Consider the following 18867-nt stretch of genomic DNA (forward strand, 5'->3'; position numbering starts at 1 on the left):
CTTTCTCCATAGATAAAATATATCTCAATCTTTCCATATTAGTGTGCTCTGACTACTTATGACATTATTTTTCCTGTTAGCCCACTGTGTATAAGCAAGAGCAAAGCACTTGATGTGTATATCACCTGTTTAGTTTTGGGGATTTTGAATTTCCTCCAAATTACATTCTTTAATAAATAACCCACCTCCTTTGCATCATCCTCTTGATCAACATAATCTTGATTATAGAGATGTATAATTGTCAGAAATTGAATAATCATCCAGAAAACATTTTAGGAAAATCAGAAGGAATATGTTTATAATTTGGGAGCCATGACATATCATTCCAAGTTGTGCTTATTTAACTCCTTGTATAATACACATTTTGTCCTACTGTCCTTTACCAGATATTGCATAATTTTTAATGAATTTTTATTTTCTTCTCCACATGTACCCAAACCTCTATCTACTAAGATTCTACTGTGAAGAAAAAAAGAACAGAAAAAAAGGAGAGGAAAATCAAAACAAAACAAAAAAACAACTTGCCTTTATGTTGGAAGTCAACGCAATCAATGCCACTAAATCCACAAGTATTTCCTGACCTCTTTTTCTGTTGGAAGGTATTTCTATAAAGTACATCTGTACTGTTTGGGGCTTTCAAAATAAAATGAAACTTTACCCCAAAGTCTTCAAACTCATGGCAAGAATGGCTAGAGTCTCCTTTCTTCCATTTGGAGAAAAGAGCAGAGCAGAAGAGGCCAGAAGCAGAGTTAACTCTCTGCAGAGATATGGCTTGTCCCCTCCTCTGCCCTCCAAATCTGGCATCATTTCATTTTAGCTCATGCTATACTCAGACCCACAGGAAAAATGAGAAGATGTGTGTAAACCCTGTCCTAGACTAATAAAGACTTGATCAATGGCAAGTCTTTGATTTCAAATCCAGTTCTCTCCTGTTCGATCTTCAGACAGTAATCTTTGCTGCTTGTCTGTGCCTACATTCGGATCTTGCTGGTGTCTATTTCTGCAGCCTTTTAGATCAGGTAAAACAGAATGGAGACCATAAAATATTCTCTCTTTGAAAGATAAAATAATTCATTTCATAAAATACTGTAAATAAGTAGCTAATAAATGTCATCCCTATAAAAGGAGAAATATTTTTTAATTAACAAACATTTACAATTTTTTCTCAGTTTACTTCTTCAGTCTTTTGCTGTGACAGAGCTATATTTAGTTTGTATTTAAATCATCCTCACTCCTCACTACACACACACACACACACACACAAACACACCCAGAAACACTCACACATTCCACATACACACATACATATTCAACACAACCCATAACCTAGTCAATAACTATGACAAACTTGAATCTTCCCTATCCCTTCTACACAGCCTAGAATCCCAGCTAAACCACAATCACTGGAGTTCCTTATACCACATGGTGTGAACCTAGATGGTATCAAAATGCCTGATTTGTGATGTGTGTGTTACTGTTCACTTAAAAGTGCTTTTACTACATTTTCTTATCAATGGAAAACTTTCAAGGTATTTAAAAGCAATGCCTTTAAACATTCTGGCTGCAATAAAGCAAAAATGGCAGGTGGCTATATGAAAGAGGTAGAATACATTTAAAGGAAATCACTCATAGGGAAAAGGTGTAACATTGCTTAGAGTTTATTTATATACTTTCTACTGGGAAGAATGTGTTTTGGGGTGATGTGGGATTCTTTCCATTTGCCCAGTGAGAACATTAGCTGTTTTATAGAGCACTGTTGTTATTTTTAAGAAAGATGGAAAAATGAAACATTAGAAAATCTGCCTAGCAATACGAACTGAGTTCAGCAATGTAAATAAAAAGGCCAGAAAGCTAAACTTAAAATCCACAAATTACTTAAATAGAAAAGATTAAAATGCTTTACCATTAGACAACATTTTGAGGACTAGAGGGAGAGGGAACCTAATGTTTATGAAGCAAGACTTCTCACTAATTAAGGAAAAGGAGAAAAACAGATTGTACTTGCTACCCTGAGCAGGTAATCTAATGTGACTAATGCACACTTGTTTAAGGAACAGGAAAATGATGCTTTGACATTCAGGGAAAACAACAACAATGACAAGGTAACTGTTCTTAATATAAGTCACCAAGACAAATCTCTAAAACCTGTTACGGTGAGAAGTTAGGTTTGGAATAAAACAGAACAAATAATATAATTTGCCTCCCTTCAACCTGGAAGTTTCCATTTTGCTTTCTTTATGGAGCGTCACTGTCACTCTTGCATTCAGTGCATTCGGTGGCAGTTGGGGACCTCTAAAGGACCATGTGTCAACTAGATAAAACTTTTAAATTATACTCATTAAATTATACTCATTAGAGGTAAAAATTCCCAAAATTTACTACTCTCTAAAACACAAATTATTTATATTTAAGACTTAGTCTTAAGTGCCATCTAAGTATGACAGTTGAATTGATAAACAATTTAGAAAAATGACCAATTTTTACCATGGAAGCTAAGATTGTATCTATAGACAGTAAAACCTCTATTGGAAAACGTTTGACCCATTGGCACTATGTCACAGATTCTTAGAATTTTAGAGCTGGAAGGGAAGCGCTCCCACAATACCTATGAAGAATCAAGACACTGGCTAGAAGCAGAATTTCCCTCAGTGCCTAGTACCTATCAGCTAAGGTACAGATGGGAAAAGTTTTGACATAATTGAATCTCCACATGGGTGTCCAAAATTGTAGGAATTAATTCATTTTTCTATATGATTGTTGTTTCAACCTAAGTACCTCCTAAAAGTGAGGAAATACACATGGCCCCAGAGACAGGAGAGGAAGAATGAAATTTCTCAGATGTTTTAAAGCAAAAATAATATTGAAAGCTTGTGTTTGAGAATGAAATTAATCCTCACTCAGCCATCCTGTGTCTGTAATGAATTCTGAGAACCCTGAAAACTCTACATTTGAAACTTGGGCTTTCAGATTTTCATGTGGGTATATTTGTCAAAGTAGATGGATACAACACAGGGTATTTATGTGTATTTAGGAGTTTGCTAGGTTTATTTTTATTTATTTTTTAGAAGATTTTTTTCTACCTATTTGAAAGAGAGAGAAGAGATTGAGAGAACGAATGGGGGAGGGGCAGAGGGAGAAGCAGACTTCCTGTGGAGCAAGGAGCTGGACACAGGACTGGATCCCAGGACCCTGAGGTAGATGTTTAACCGACTAAGCCTCCCCTCCCCCCAATTTTATTTATTTATTTGAAAAAAATATTTTATTTATTTATTTGAGAGAGAGGAGTTTGCTAGCTTTATATAAAACTTTTATTCTTTAGATAAACAGTATGTGGGTTTCACAGATGTTAGGGGACAGGCTGGTAAATAGGTTAGAAACTCTAGAAACTCTTTTTCTCACTTGTTAACATAGAAAATTCCCTCTGAATAATTTTGGACATGATAGATGCACTCTAAAATTTCATTTTAAGGGGCACCTGTGTGGCTCAGCCCGTTAAGCATAAGACTCATAATTTTGGGGCGCCTGGGTGGCTCAGTGGGCTAAGCCGCTGCCTTCGGCTCAGGTCATGATCTCAGGGTCCTGGGATCGAGTCCCGCATCAGGCTCTCTGCTTGGCAGGGGGCCTGCTTCCCACTCTCTCTCTCTCTTTCTCTCTCTCTGCCTGCCTCTCTGTCTACTTGTGATCTCTCTCTGTCGATTCAATAAATAAAATCTTTAAAAAAAAAAAAGACTCATAATTTTGGCTTAAGTCATGATCTGAGGGTCATGGGATCCAGCCTCTTGTCAGTCTACACACTCAACATAGAATCTGCTTGAGATTCTCTCTCTTCCTCTCCCACTGCCCCTCTCCTCACTTGTGCGTGCTCCCTCTATTAAAAAAAAAAAAAAATTTCATTTTGAAACAACATGGAGGTGGCCAAGGAAAGAAACTCCTGAAAGGATTTGAAGGAATAGTAACTCCTGCTTAAGATGATAAACAAAATGGAGTTAACAGCAGATTGAAAATTGCAGGGGAAAAAAAAAAATAACCAGAGAGCTAGAAGACATAGCAATAGAAACTTTCTATAATAAAACAAAAGAGAAACTATAATTTAAAATATATCATAAATGAGCTTAGTGACAACTTCAAATAGCCTATTGTGCATGTAATTGAGGTCTAAGAAGAAAAGAGAAAAAGACCTGAATAATTAATAATAATTTTCCAAATTTGAGTAAAATGGTAAAGTCAAAGATACAAGAACCTCAGTGAACAAAAACTACAAAGTAAGCACAAAAAAATCAAAATCAAATACCTCAAAACTAGTAATAGAGAGTACATCTTAAAAGAATACAGAGGAAAAGACTATCTTATATATGAAAAGCAAAGTTCAAGACAGAAGTTACTCACCAAAAACAATGCAAAGAAGAGTGGAAAACCATGTTTGAAATAGTCAAGTTCACCTTTAAAGTATGAAAAACAAAACCAAAAACAAACGAACAAGGGTCCAAACCCTGTCAACCTAGAATTCTAGACCCAACAACACATATTTTAAAAATAAAGACAAAATAAAGAATTTTGTAGATATAAGAATAGCAGAAAGAGAATTTTCAAAGTCGTTTCAAGAGAAAGAAGATAAAGCATAATAGAGATATGGATCTACACAAATGAAGGAAGAGAACCCAAATAGTAACTACATGGATAAATATATAAAAGTTCCTTCTGACTACTTAAAGCTCTTAAAAAGAGAATTTTCTAAAAAGCCATATACAACTTACTTTTAAAAAAATCGCTGAAAAGACATCAAGAGAAAATTAGAAAGTATTTTAGTTGAAATGGAATGAAAACACCACTTAATCAAAATTTATACGATTCCTTTAAGGTAGTAGTAGAGGAAAATTCACAGCAGGGAATGCCTACATTGCAGAAATCTCAATTCAAAGATCTCACTTCTGTCATAAGGAACTAGAAAAAAGAACAAATGAAACCCAAAGTAAGCAAAGGAAATGTGGAAGACAATGAGATAGAAAACAGAAAAACAGGAGAAAAAAATAAATTAAACCAAAGCTGGTGTTTTGAGAAAATTCAATTAAATTAATAAACCTATAACCAGACTAATCATGAATAAAAAGAAACTAATATTGGGGATGAGAGAGATGATATCAATGCAGATTATACATAAATTGGAAGGATAATAATATTTTGAACATCTTTTCTTTTTTTTTTTAAGATTTTATTTATCTATCTGACAGAGAAAGAAAGAGATCACAAGTAGGCAGAGAGGCAGGCAGAGAGTGGGGGAAGCAGGCTCCCTGAAGAGCAGAGAGCCTGATGGCGGGGCTTGATTCCAGGACTCTGAGACCACGACCTGAGCCGAAGGCAGAGGCCCAACCCACTGAGCCACCCAGGTGTCCCAAACATCTTTCTGACCAGAAAATTGGACAACACAGATAAAATGGACAATTCCTTGAACAATACTTTTGAATCTCACTCTAGAAGAAAATAAATAAAATAGCCATACATCTATTAGATATTTGAAATTATATCTTAAAATTTTACTACAAAGAAAATTCCAGATGTCTTCATTGGTAAATTCTACCCAAAACATCAATTTTACAGAAAATCTTCCAGAATATTGAAGAGGAGGGAACTCATCCCTATGAAGTCAACATTATCCTAATAACATACCAGACCAAAAAATAAAAAAAAAAAAATGTACAAAACAACATCCTTCTTGGGTATAGATGTGAATATGTTAAACAAAATTTTAGCAAACCAAATTCAACATTATTTAAGAAGATAAATACCTCATGACCAAATAGGTTTTATTTTAAGAACTATTTAGCATTTGGGGAAAAAAAAATCAATATGAATCAATCCCATTCAGCATGTTAATAGACTGAAAAAATAAAACAGATTGCATCTCAATAAATACAGAAAAAGCATTTGACAAACTGCAACATTCATTTTTGATTAAAACTCTCAACAAATTGGGAATAGAAGGAACTTCCTTAACCCAATAAAGGCCATTACAAAAAAAATCACAGCTAACATCCCACTTAATGGTGAAAGACTGAACACATTTTCTCTAAGAACAGCAACATGACTAGATGTTCACTCCTACTACTGTTCTTCAACTTCGCAAGGGAAGTTTTAGCCTATATTTTAGGTCAACCCACAAAAATATGAAGAATCCAGATTAGAAAGTAATATATAACACTCTTTATTCATAGACAACATATCTTCCATTTAAAAATCTGATGAAGGAGAACCTGGGTGGCTCAATTGTTAAACATCTGCCTTTGACTCAGGTCATGATCCCAGCATCCTGGGATTGAGCCCCACTTCATACTCCCTGCTCAGTGAGAAGCCTGCTTCTCCCTCTCCCGCTTTCCCTGCTTGTATTCCTTCTCTCACTGTCTCTTGCTCTGTCAAATAAATAAAATCTTTAAGAAAGTAAAAATAAAAAACAAAAATCTGATGAAATCTATCAAAATCTTAATAGAGCTATTAAGGTAGTTTAGCAAGGCTGTAGGAACCGAGATTGACATACAGAAGTCAATAGTATTTTATACATACCAGCAACAATCAAAAATGAAATTTAGAATTACCATTTCTTTTAAAGATTTTACTTATTTATTTGCCAGAGAGAGAGTGAGAGTGAGAGAGAGAGAGAGAGAGAGAGAGAGGACACAACCAGGAGGGAGCAGCAGGCAGAGGGAGAAACAGGCTCCCAGCTGAGGAAGGAGCCTAATGTGGGACTCTATCCCAGGACCACAGGATCTGACCTGAGCTGAAGAGCCACCCAGGCGTCCCCCCAAAATTATCATTTTTAATAGGATAAAAAATGAAATACTTAGGAATAAAGTTGACAAAACGTGTGCAAGACCTAAAAACTGAAAACTATAAAACAGTGCTGGAAGAAATTAACGAACTCCTAAATAACTAGAACAGTCATTATTATTTATTACTGTCATGGGTCAGGAGACACATTATTGCTATTATGTCAGTTTGGTCTGAACTTACCTGTCGATTCAACACCAAATCAAAATCCCACCAAATGTTTTTATGGAAGTTGACAAGCCAATTTTAAAGTTTAAATGGAAATGCAAAGGTTTTAAAATAGCCAAAACAATTTTGAAAAAGAAAATGAAATTTGGAAGACTAATACTACTTGATTTCAAGGCTTTTTTATAAAGTTACCATAATGGAGAGAGTGTTATAGTGATATAGTATAGGCAAATAGATCAGTGAAACAGAATAGGGAATTTATTAGGAGACACACACATAAGAACTCATTTTCACAAAGATAGAAAGGGAATTTAACAGAAAAAGTATAACCTTTACAAACAAATTGTGTTAAAACAGGGGTATTCATATGCAAAAACATGAACTGCAATCCATACCTAGTACCAGATACAAAAACTAACTCAAAACTAATTGTAGACCTAAAATGGTAAAAATTCTAGAGGCAAATAGGAGAAAAATTTTTGATTTTGGATTAGGCAAATATCTCTTAAGTATGACAACAAAAACAACTCACTGAGGAAAAATAATGATAAATTGGACTTTATCACAAAAAAAAATCTGCTCTTTGAAAGACATTGTTAAGAGAATGAAAAAGAATAAGGTTAAGATAGGACTAGCAGAAAGTATTTGGAAAATGTCTATCTGATAAAGAATTTGTGGCTAGACTATAGACAGAACTCTTACAAGCCAAGAGTAAGAATATGAACAACCCCAAAATTTAGACAAAAGATAGGATGGTAACCTTACCAAAGGAGATATATGGATGATAAACAAGCATAAGAAATGATGCTCAATATCATTACTTATTAGAAAAATGGAGAGGCGCCTGGGTGGCTCAGTGTGTTAAGCCTCTGCCTTCAGTTCAGGTCATGATCTCAGGGTCCTGGGATCGAGCCCTGCATCGGGCTCTCTGCTCAGCAGGGAGCCTGTTTCTCCCTCTCTCTCTGCCTGCCTCTCAGCCTACTTGTGATCTCTGTCTGTCAAATAAATAAATACATAAATAAATAATTTTTAAAAGAAATTAAAACCATTATGAGATATCATTATTTATAGACATTAAAATGGCTAACATTAAAAAGATTTACCATACTAAGTTTTGTTGAGGTTATGAAGCAACCGTACAGTACTGGTAGGAATATAAATTGGTACAACAACTGTGGAAATCAGTTTGACACTTTGCTAAAAGTTTAATATATCACCCATATGATCCAGTCAAATCCACTCTTAGGTATTTGCCCAAGAGATACAAAACCTATGTCCAATGAAATACTTGTACCTTTGTCTATACAGAACCAAACTGGGAAACAAGTGAAATGTACCATCAAGAGGTAGATGGGCAAACAACTTGTGATATAGTCATTCAATGAAATTTATTCAGCAATAAAAAGAAATGAACATATGCAATCTAGATAAATCTGAAAACAGTTACATTGAGTGAAAGAAGCCAAACAAAAACTGTTATCTGTTGTATGATTTCATTTATAAAAAATCAAGATCAAAACTATCCTATCATGGCAGAAAACATACACATGGTTGCCTGGGGATGAGAAAGATTGGGAGGGAGTAGTTATAAAGGGGCATGAGGAATGATAGATTTTTTTTTTATTCTGATGATGGTTTTCCAGGTATGCACAAGTGTCAAAACTTACAAAATTAAACACTTTAACTAGATAGTTTATTGTATGTCAATTACATCTTAGTTGACTTGTTAAAAATTATTATTGAGATCAGTTTGATTTATTGCTCACTCTTTTATTGTGTTTTTTAGATAATTAGAAAGTCACAATTTTGTACACTTATTTGTGGAGCTCTTCCTTAAGAGACCTTGCCTTTCCAAGCTCATCAGAGGAATCCAAGGAGAGTTTATATAGGGAATCACCAGCAATTCTCACTGTACTCTTTATCTTAGTGTTTACATTATTAATGTACCAGGTATTGGGAAAAACATTTTATTTTCACACTTATATCCAATTTTCTTCTCCTTTTCTTTTTTTCCTTTACTGTAACTCTCTGTATAGTTACATTTCCCAATTTTCTATATAGTATACAGCCAACAATATACCTAAAATTTAAGATTCTTTATTCACATTACTTTTCTTGGTCTAAATGTCAGGTCAATGAAACAGGGTTTGGATTTTTTTTTTTTAATTCACAAGGAAACAGAAAATATTTATGTGTGAAAGTGGAGGAAAAATATAGGATTGCACATACAGCATTATTATATCCACAGAGAAGTTTAACATATAGGGCTTTCCAAATATATAAATCTGTATCTCGTTACTGTTCTCACTGTTCACTTACTTCTAATAGGTCTTCTAAATGGAAGAGTTATTACTAGTCCATTATTAGTATTACCTCTTCCCTTCAAGAAATTTTGGCACCTTTTTCTGGTGTTCTATAGTAGCATCTGCTATGACTTTCATTACTGTCCAGGTGGCTTCCAATCATTTGGTGCTCTCACCTTGGGAACTATTCACCTCATTTCTGTTCTCTTTCTTCCTATTTCAAAAGTACATCTTTTGTTTATCTTCTGAGTATACCAAATTTTTGGTAGTGTACTTTGAAATCCATTGTCCTTATAGGTTCTTCCAAACTCACGCCTTTTTTTTTTTTTTTCTCCTCTTGGAGTTCTTTGAAGATGTATGCAAAGAGTGTCTCCCAATTTGAGTGGAGCAGGAGGATGGTTAACAATAAAAATCAAAATGTAATTTTTATGTAGGGAAACCTGAGCACTTTTATATATAACTATCATAAGTCATCTGCCCAGGAAAAATATTAAAGAATATTTTGCTTTTACTGATTGGTTAAATGCAGCAAAGGAGGCAAAATGTGTTAGAAATGTAAAAAGAATTTTATTTCATTGGAGTTTAATGTGGTATATGGTACCCTAACAAATACTGAAAACTCCAGTGAATTTTCTACTTTACCTGCACCCTGTTGATGAAACGTGTCAGTTTGATGAGAAGTCATCCAATGCAACTAGGTTCACATTTAGTTTGATATAATAACGTAGGAGGTTGCATCTACAGATCTTTTAGCATTTTAGAAGTGGGCATATGATTGGTAATTGGTTATTTGAAAGCTCAAGTAATAAAATTGAGTAAAATTTAGTAAGCATCACTAATGAATTTATCTAAAAATAATGACTAAGTGAGAACATAAGCATTCACTGCACATGCCTATAGTAATTTCTTCCTATCTATTATCCAGAAATTTTCATCATGGTCTAGGTATCATGCCAGAGTTAAGCCAAGCAATCTAGAATCAGAATCCAAAATTCTGATTTTGGAATTGATTAGATCCTGCAAGTAACAACAATTCCCAAATTCCATTCATAGAAGTTTCTTCTGAGCTGCTTTTGTGTCTGCATAATTTTATTTTCATACCAATGCTCATTTCACTGGTTCTCCTGGGTTCTGGATTTATGTCAAGTAAGTGCAAGTGAAAAAAAAAATCTCAATATCAAGAAAAATTATGTAACAATGACCTAAAAGGCACTAAATACAAATAAAGTGATTTACTAGATTATTCAATAACAAAGTTGCCCTTAATAAACTAGTTTGAATGATGGAGATTATTGGGCTATCATCTTAACAGATATGATGCTAAAAGTCTAGTGAGGCACAGGTTTTGAGTTTATCCTCATCAAAATTTAGGTTGCAATTACTACCTTCAAAACATTTACCCTTAAATGTAGCCTATATGAAGTTGGGTTGCATCACTGATTACCAATCTATTTTTTAAAAGCTACTATGTTAACTAATTTTTTTAGATTTATTTATTTATTAGAAAGAGACAGTGCATGCATGTGACAGAGGGGATTGGTGGGGAGGGGCAGAGGGAGACAGAGAGGGAGAGAAGCAGGCTCCCCACTGAGCATGGAGGAGCCCGAAAGGGGCTGGATCTCACAACCCTGAGATCATGACTTGAGCCGAAATCAAGAATCCAATGCTCAACCAACTGAGCCACCCAGGAGCCCTTTAACTAATTTTTATGAAGTCCTTAGATTAAAAGTTCTTCTATCTTTGCATACATTTAAAACTCAGGTAATTTTAGTATTGTCTGTTACTTTTGTAGCTCTTCCATGGTATTCCCTCCTATTCCCCTTTTCCCATTACCTCCCCATTTTGGCCTCATGTATCTGCACACTTAAAATTTTGAACTAAGTACTTTAATGTAGTATATATAGACCAGAAAAAGTTCAATGTAACATTCCTTTGTCACTGCAAAATCATCAGTTACAGAGTGATAAGTAAAGATGTGATACATTGGCTAAATTCTATAATAAAGTCTATGAAGTCACTTAAATTTTGCAGTATTTCTGTCTGAGAGTTTAATTATAACATTTCTTTAAATACTATCGTGGAAGGATCTTTTGATTAGCTAAGGCAACTTCCCTTTCCATCTATTTTGTCTATATAGAGGTAAGGACAGTCAGTCTATTTTTTCTCAGCCTACCTTACAAGTAGTGGTAACCATGCTACACATTTTAAGACAATGAGGCATAAACAGAGATATGTTTGTTTGTTTGTTTGTTTCCTAATAGAAGGGACAGATCTTATTGTCTCATACTCTCTTTCTTTCTTCCCGCCTTGATCTGGACCTGTTGAATGGAGCTGAAGCAACCATCTTTTCAATATGAGGCTAGGCAGTAAGATGTGAATAAAAGATCAAAATGCTAAGGATAGTAGAACACAAAGACATGGAGATCCTGGGTAACTGATGGCATCATTGAGCAGTTGCACTTCAACTTATCCTTTTTTTTTTTTTTTAAAGATTTTATTTATTTATTTGATAGAGCGAGTACAAGCATGGGGAGCTATAGGCAGAGGAAGAAGCAGGCTCTCCTCGAGCAGGGAGCCCACTTCCTGTTGAGCAGGTGGCCAATGTGGGGCTCCATCCCAGGTTCCCTGGATGAGGACCTGAGCCTAAGGCAGATGTTTGACTAACTGAGACATCCACACACCCCAACCTCAACATATTCTTCTATATTTCTTGCAATGTGAGATAAATATCATTGTCACTAAAGCCTTTCTTATTTGGTTTTTCCAATATTGCAGGCAAAAATACTTATCAATACCACCATTTTAAATTTTTTAAGTAAAAAAAAAAAATTCTCTACTTAAGAAATTTCAACTTACAAATTTTCTTTCACTTGAACGAAGCTATGACTTAGAGAAAACATAACTATTCAACAGTAAATATGGTGAGTATTCATGCATGGTTATTTTACCATAGGTTGTAGAATGATTTATTAGTCAGGCATTTGTTTGTTTTACCTATGCTTAGCTTTGAGGTGTATTATATTTGATATGTGAAAAAGGAATGAGTTATTTAAAGTGTTAGTTGGAAAGGCACATTATTAGAAGAAAAAAGAATAATTTAAAAAATTGGTGAGAAGATAATGAATGTTGTATAAGGTTATAGAATAAATAACTTAATATTTATAACTCTCAAGAACAAATAGTGAATAGTGAAAGAAAATGGATTAAAAAAATGACTAGTGAAATGAAAAAAAATCTTGGGTGTGTGACCAGAGATTTAACATCAATGATGGTTACTTATCAAATGCAATTCAATTCATGAGTAAGTTTTACAATTGGCTTGAAAAAGTAGTGAAAATATTGCTTCTGGAAATTTGTTAAAGTTAAGGCTGATTCACAAATTCAAGGCAATCTGAATGTTAACTATAGCAAAACATGGCAGATAGGGTATTTGCAAAATGATTTACTTCACTATTTAAATAATAAAAGACAATGAACATGCAATATTTACTCTTTTATCCCACTTCATGAAACTCGTTATTGGGATAACTGGAATTCTAGTTGCTGTCTTGGATCGTAGGATAAATACCCTTGAACTGATCATAATGTAAACTTGCAAATTTAAGTACTACTAATATACTTCTTACTCTGTCTCTGTCTTTGTCTCTCGCTCACTCTCTGAACTTAAAATGAGGAATAATGAAGTCTATTTATTTTTTAAATGCACAGAAAGGAGGTCACTCACTGTGGTTGTATCTTGACTCCGATTTGTCTGGACCAATCTCAGGTGTGGGGTATTCAGCCTCAAAAATTACCAAATTATGCTCTTGTAGCATTTGGTAGAATCCCTTCTAGTTGAAGATTGACTGATACCTCACATTAATGTCTGTCAACTAAAGAAAAGGTAGCTATAAATGTTTGCTGTCAGTGAAAGCAGGTTAAAAAGTGAGGTGAGTATGAGAATAAGTTTGCACACATCAAAGGAGGTATAAGAGTAGTAACAGGACCTGAGTTGCATCAACTACCCATGGGCATGTTTCAAACGATTATAAATATACCTGTGTGAAAATTCTAACCATTTTATTGTTATTCAGTAAATCCTAGTAGTCTTCTCAGCCATCTTGAAGTGGCTGAGGGGGTGGAAAGGAAACATTAGAACATCTTCAGGTGGATATCTGTTGTAAAAATCCTAGTCAATAAACTTTATTTTTGCTTCTCTTGAAATCTGTTGTTACAATTCAGATTTTAAATTAGGAAATGTATTCTTCTTAGTTATTTTTTAATCACTGGAGTCATATGCTCAGCGTTCCCTCTCAAAGCACATGTGTTTACCTTGCTAGAAAGTTTAGCATATAAGACTTACTTTTCTTTATAATTCTTCATCCTTAAGAACTTCAATTCCGGGGAACCTGGGTGGTTCAGTGGGTTAAAGCCTCTGCCTTTGGCTCAGGTCATGATCCCAGGGTCCTGGGATCGAGTCCTGCATTGGGCTCTCTGCTCAGCAGGGAGCCTCCTTCCCCCTCTCCCTCTGCCTGCCTCTCTGCCTACTTGTGATCTCTCTCTCTCTCTCAGTCAAATCAATAAATAAAATCTTTTAAAAAAATGGTGATGGTGAATAGAAAATGAGGAAAGACTGGAATCAATATAAAACCAATAAAGCAAAGAGCCAAAGAGATAAGACTTTTAGAAAGTAGAGACTTGGGATAAAGGAAACCATGGGAGAGGACACGCATATAGTCCCATATGATTTAGGTGGGGAAACTGAGATGTCTAAGACAGTTGATGGACTGTGTTTAGGCCTGAAATAACTCAACCAGGACAATCACTTTCTGTTCTAGAGGAGGGAGAGAGAAGAGAAATCTGACATAGGGAGTTAAGTCACTCTATCTCTAGGACTATACTAAGATACAGAAAGCAGTGTCTTCCAATTCTAAAATTAGAAACTTTAAATATTGGTGAGTACAAAAATGCTGAAAACGTCTGCTGTTATGTTATCCACAACAAAATTAAAACTTTGAGTATATTGTTGAAATAGAGATAGAATAGAACTTAAAATGAGTGTGGTCATCAAAGGAAAGTAAATTGAAATTGATTAAACAGTACTCATTAACATTAATTTAAGAAACATAAATGGGATTTGGCGATTGGTAGGCCCTTTGCTTGGTGTGTTTTCTTTTCTGTGGTATGTTAGTAAATATAAACCTTCATGTATATTTTAAACATTTACAGACTTCCATTAGGATACCTGAGATCTTTCACCTTCTAACTCAGTTTTTCCCAAGGGTATATAGGCCTTCATTCCAAATTCTCCAATTCTGTGGTTGAGAAAGAATTGATACTACCAACTTAGAAGCATCATATATTCCTACGTCAGATATTCATGCTAAAATTAAGTGCTGACATATTCATATACAGAAACACACACAAACATACAATTCTTGTTTTCTATCTTACTCTGGATTATCCAATGTTTTCTTCAATTAGTTCAGAAAGAGGAAAGCTGAGCATGCCAAAGCTGACCCATATATGACACATCCAAGTGAAGCTTTTAAAGTATGTTCCCTTTAATAGCAAAAACTATTTTGTTTAAGCCTTCTAAGATCATTCTACTTAGGCTAGAACCTGTTTGCTTAATCAGAAGATAAAGTCTTAAGTGGCCTTTAAAAAAAAAAGCCCGATTTTGTTTTGGTGGGGAGGAGGGGTAAAAGAAGACAGAGCTTAATTAACCAGACTGACAGGCTCCATAGATCTCTCAAGTGTTTAAATTAAGGATTGCAAGTTCTTGAAACTTGACAAGGCAGGCAGGATTGTCACCGCTGCTGTCTGAAGCAGAGGTAAGTACAGATTAGGCTTGTCCTATCTCTATCATAAGCATTTTGCTGGGATCTAAAAACTTCACACTGTGAACAGACTTGCAGGTTTTCTTTATTACTGGAAAATTTGAGCAATAACTAAGGTCTCAAAATTTTCAAATAAAGATTGTTCGTTTGTAATAAATATTTTTTCTTGGACGGAATGGCAGCATTACTGTATTAAATGTTTGCGCGCGCACACACACCCACCCACCCACCCACACACACAGATGCATTCCTTTATTAAAGAGAAATAGTTATTTGTACCACACACTGGGGGCTCTCAGGTTTTGTGTATTCACAGCAAAAACAGAATGATGTGCATCGAATCACTGGCTATAGTGCTTAGGGGCTAGTGAATGTTAGTAGCTCCCACCCACCTGGTCAGAGCTTTCCTGTGGAATGAGATGGATCCTTTCAGTTATTTATTTTCTCCGTGTGCATATAGTCACAAATATAAATATATACATATGCTTGGAGCATGTTCCACTACATTCGACATCTGGCAGGTCTCCATTAGGAGACTTCTGATGCTTCCAATGCGTAATAAAATGGAATTACAAGAAGGGGGTGAGAATGGGGAGGAAATAATGCAAATGACGGCCCAGGAGACTCTTTCTTTGAATTTAGGTAAGTTTCAAGTGTGTATCTGCTGTAAAACATCAAATCCTGATCTTTAACCAACTCCTGTTTATATGCTGATTTCTGGAAGATCAAAGGCATTTGGATATTAGAAATACACCTTTCAGATATTTGTGTGTTGATACCTCCTTGCAGAGAAAGCTTTTCTCATGCTTACATAAAACAATGGCCTAACCATATTAAATATTTTGAGGCGTTTGCAGAATGGGTACGCACTATATTCCCAAAAAGGAAAAAAAAAGTATTTATTTTCTAGAGGAAAAAATGTTTTGGCTCTCTCTGTCACCTGGCTGAAGAATAAAAAAAAAAATAAATAAAAAAAGGAAAGGAAGAGGGAAAAAAAAGTTACTGTGTGCAGTTAATATCGAACAGCAGCCATCTCCAGATGATCCCTGCTGCATCCAATTTCTGCCAAAATGCTTTCTGTTAAACCTCCATCAAACAGACACACGGCGCACAAAAGAAAACCTCATCACCAAGGGAAACTAATCCACTGGTGCGCAATGTAAGCCTGTCAACTTTTTATTATAAGAAGTCATCACTCATTTCAGTGAAGATTAAAAGTATGACTAAATTGAGAAAATCCTCTTAGCCATTTGGAATTTTAATAGAGGAGAAAAGGGGGTGAGTAAAATTTAGACTCTGTGTGTGTGTGTGTGTGTGCATGCGTGTGTGTGTGTGTGTGTGTGTGTGTGAGGCTGGGTGCATGTATATAAATGGACACACAGTATCTACATGCCTATGTGTGCATGCACGTGCATACCAACATTTGTCTATGCACGTTATTTGGGTGAATATTGTAATTATGTACATAACTTCAGCCCCCTCAAAAGGAAAAGCGACTGAAATTCATACATAAACATGTAGCCTTGTAGTAGGTTTTCTCAGTTACCACAGACAAACAGTCTCTGATTCAGAGGAACTTAAGAGATAAGAATGGAAAATGAGTCCTCACAGCTTTAATTACATCGCCACTGGCAACAAGGTGTTACAGTGGCAGAATGACAATTGCTTTTACTCAGAGTATAGATTCAGGGTCAATATGCTATTTCATCCTAGTACACCCGAGCAGATGAGCACCATGTTGTTTCTGTATTGGCCTTGCAATACTTGATTCCTGCAGGAAAAGTTAGTCTGATGTGCAATTAGAAATACAGGAGATACATGCATCCATAGTTAATGGGAGCTAGGTTTTGTAGATTATATTGAATGTGGTGCGTTTCATTTAAGCTGTCACTGAAAATGTGGGTAATCTTTTACATTTAAAGACCAGAACCATCTTGCCTTTCCAAAGATTTTACCTGTGTTTAAGCACAAGTATTTCTCCAGTGTGAAGTTTGAAAATGATCAGCTGTCATCCCTGAAGTCCTAAGTTACCTTGTTAAAATTCACACAGAGCACTTTAAGTTTGTATAACTCCTCCCATGCCTCGGTGAACTCTTTCCCCGTCTCTTCACAGCAGAGTAATAAGGTTACACAAGTCATTTGGTTATGAACTCCACATAAGTCCACCTGATCACTAGAGAACAAACAAGTAAGTCTCATCACTTGCCGAGCAGGAAAACTACAACTGTCTCTTACCTTTCTGGAGTTACACAGGCACCAACGGGCAGTGAAGTGAGTTGATATTCTTTCTGCAAATCACTAAAGACCTTGTACGACCAGGAAACCTGCCTCTTAGAGCATAGCAGAGCAGTGATGCTGACACCTTTGGGAGAGGATGGGGAAACCCGTCAGCAATTTCAGCGTCTTCTGGCCTTTTGATTAAAGTCTTCCCACACTCACCCCCACGCCCAAACTAACTAAACCCCTTTGCTAGTGGTAGACAACCACTGAACTGTTTCTGCTTCGAGAGCCTACTTTACTTTCCATAACCTTCCCTTCTATCCAATGAAAAGCAACTGTGGCCTTTTACTAAGTAAATGAGCAAATATTTTCCCAGTGTTCACCAGGTTAGATCCCCATTTAATTAAACTGGCTCATTATGTCCCTATCTGATTAGCAGAGTAGAATCAATTATTCAATGCACAAACATGGCTGCAGGAGCTAGAGGTGTATACAGAGCTGTTCATTTAATTCCAAGGACACTAATTAGGTACAAAGCAAGCAATAACTTTAACAATTGCAGGCACAAGCATACATGCAGTACAGGACAAGGGAAAAAAAAAAAAAACAGGCCTTCATTTTCTTAATAAGCTGGATTCTCTTCCCCCTAACAGGGTCAAGAAAAAACAGAAAGCGAAGAGAGGATGAAATGTAGATCAAGAAAGCCAAGCATCCAGGAAATAACCCTTGGGATTTGCATATGTAATGGTGTGCTGCTACTTTTGTACTTTATAATCAAACAGTAGGCAATTATCCAAATTATTGACAGCAGATTTCTCATTTCAACTGCAAATTAAGGCCATTAATAAAGCTTTCTAATGCAAAAGTGACTAATTAACTAATGGAATGGAACTCTGAAGCTGTGATATCAAAACCAGTCCACCACATATTGTGGAAACACAAGGGAACTAATTAGTTTAATTATCAAAACAGCTAATTAAAATTACACAGTTGCCTAATTAGTTCTTTGCGTTTTTTCTCTGGTTTAATTGACAGGATGGAGTTAAATAGGTAACCGGTCTCAAAGAGGGAAAGGGAAAAAACCAGGAATAGCTTCTGCTGAATATTTTAGCTGATGTTATCTCATTCATGTGGCAGACCAGTAACAGGAAAATAAATGACTCTCATCCTTTTGGTAAGCAACTCCAAATTTTCCAGACATAAATCTGCCCTCAGAGTAAGCTATCTAAAAAGATTTTCATGAAGTTAAAGGGCTGGGACGTCTTGATGCCTCCAAAAGGTCAGGGCGAACACATATTTTGGAGGAGGACAGCATGTGGTTTTTCTTCAGGAAGTTAATTTTTCACTTAGTTTAATTTATACTGTACTGTATGTGTGGTTCCCTAATCACTGCCAAGGGACATGTAAAAACGGCTTAGATAGCAGAGTCGCTTCTACGCCCGAGTGCTGAAAGCTAGTGAGTGCTGGTGGTAGCAGTGACTGAATCTGAGATGAAAAACAGGTGCCTCTCCACTTGGTCTGAGAACTTTCTTAAGCTA

General features: G+C 35.6%; 1 long non-coding RNA gene across 2 annotated transcripts in view; it reads left to right on the top strand.

Moving 5' to 3' along the window:
* Nucleotides 1–2630: 2630 nt before the first annotated feature.
* Nucleotides 2631–18867, top strand: part of LOC116866434 — a 30768-nt gene continuing 14531 nt past the window's right edge. The window contains exons 1-4 of one of the 2 annotated variants that reach the window (XR_004382386.1): nt 2631–2671; nt 17223–17380; nt 17983–18076; nt 18365–18503. This is a non-coding gene — a long non-coding RNA (uncharacterized LOC116866434). The remainder of the gene's footprint in view (nt 2672–17222; nt 17381–17982; nt 18077–18364; nt 18504–18867) is intronic. The other variant, XR_004382387.1, reaches the window with a different exon arrangement.

Source organism: Lontra canadensis, unplaced genomic scaffold (assembly GCF_010015895.1).
Source record: "Lontra canadensis isolate GAN:19392208 unplaced genomic scaffold, GSC_riverotter_1.0 scaffold9, whole genome shotgun sequence".
NCBI lineage: Eukaryota > Metazoa > Chordata > Mammalia > Carnivora > Mustelidae > Lontra > Lontra canadensis.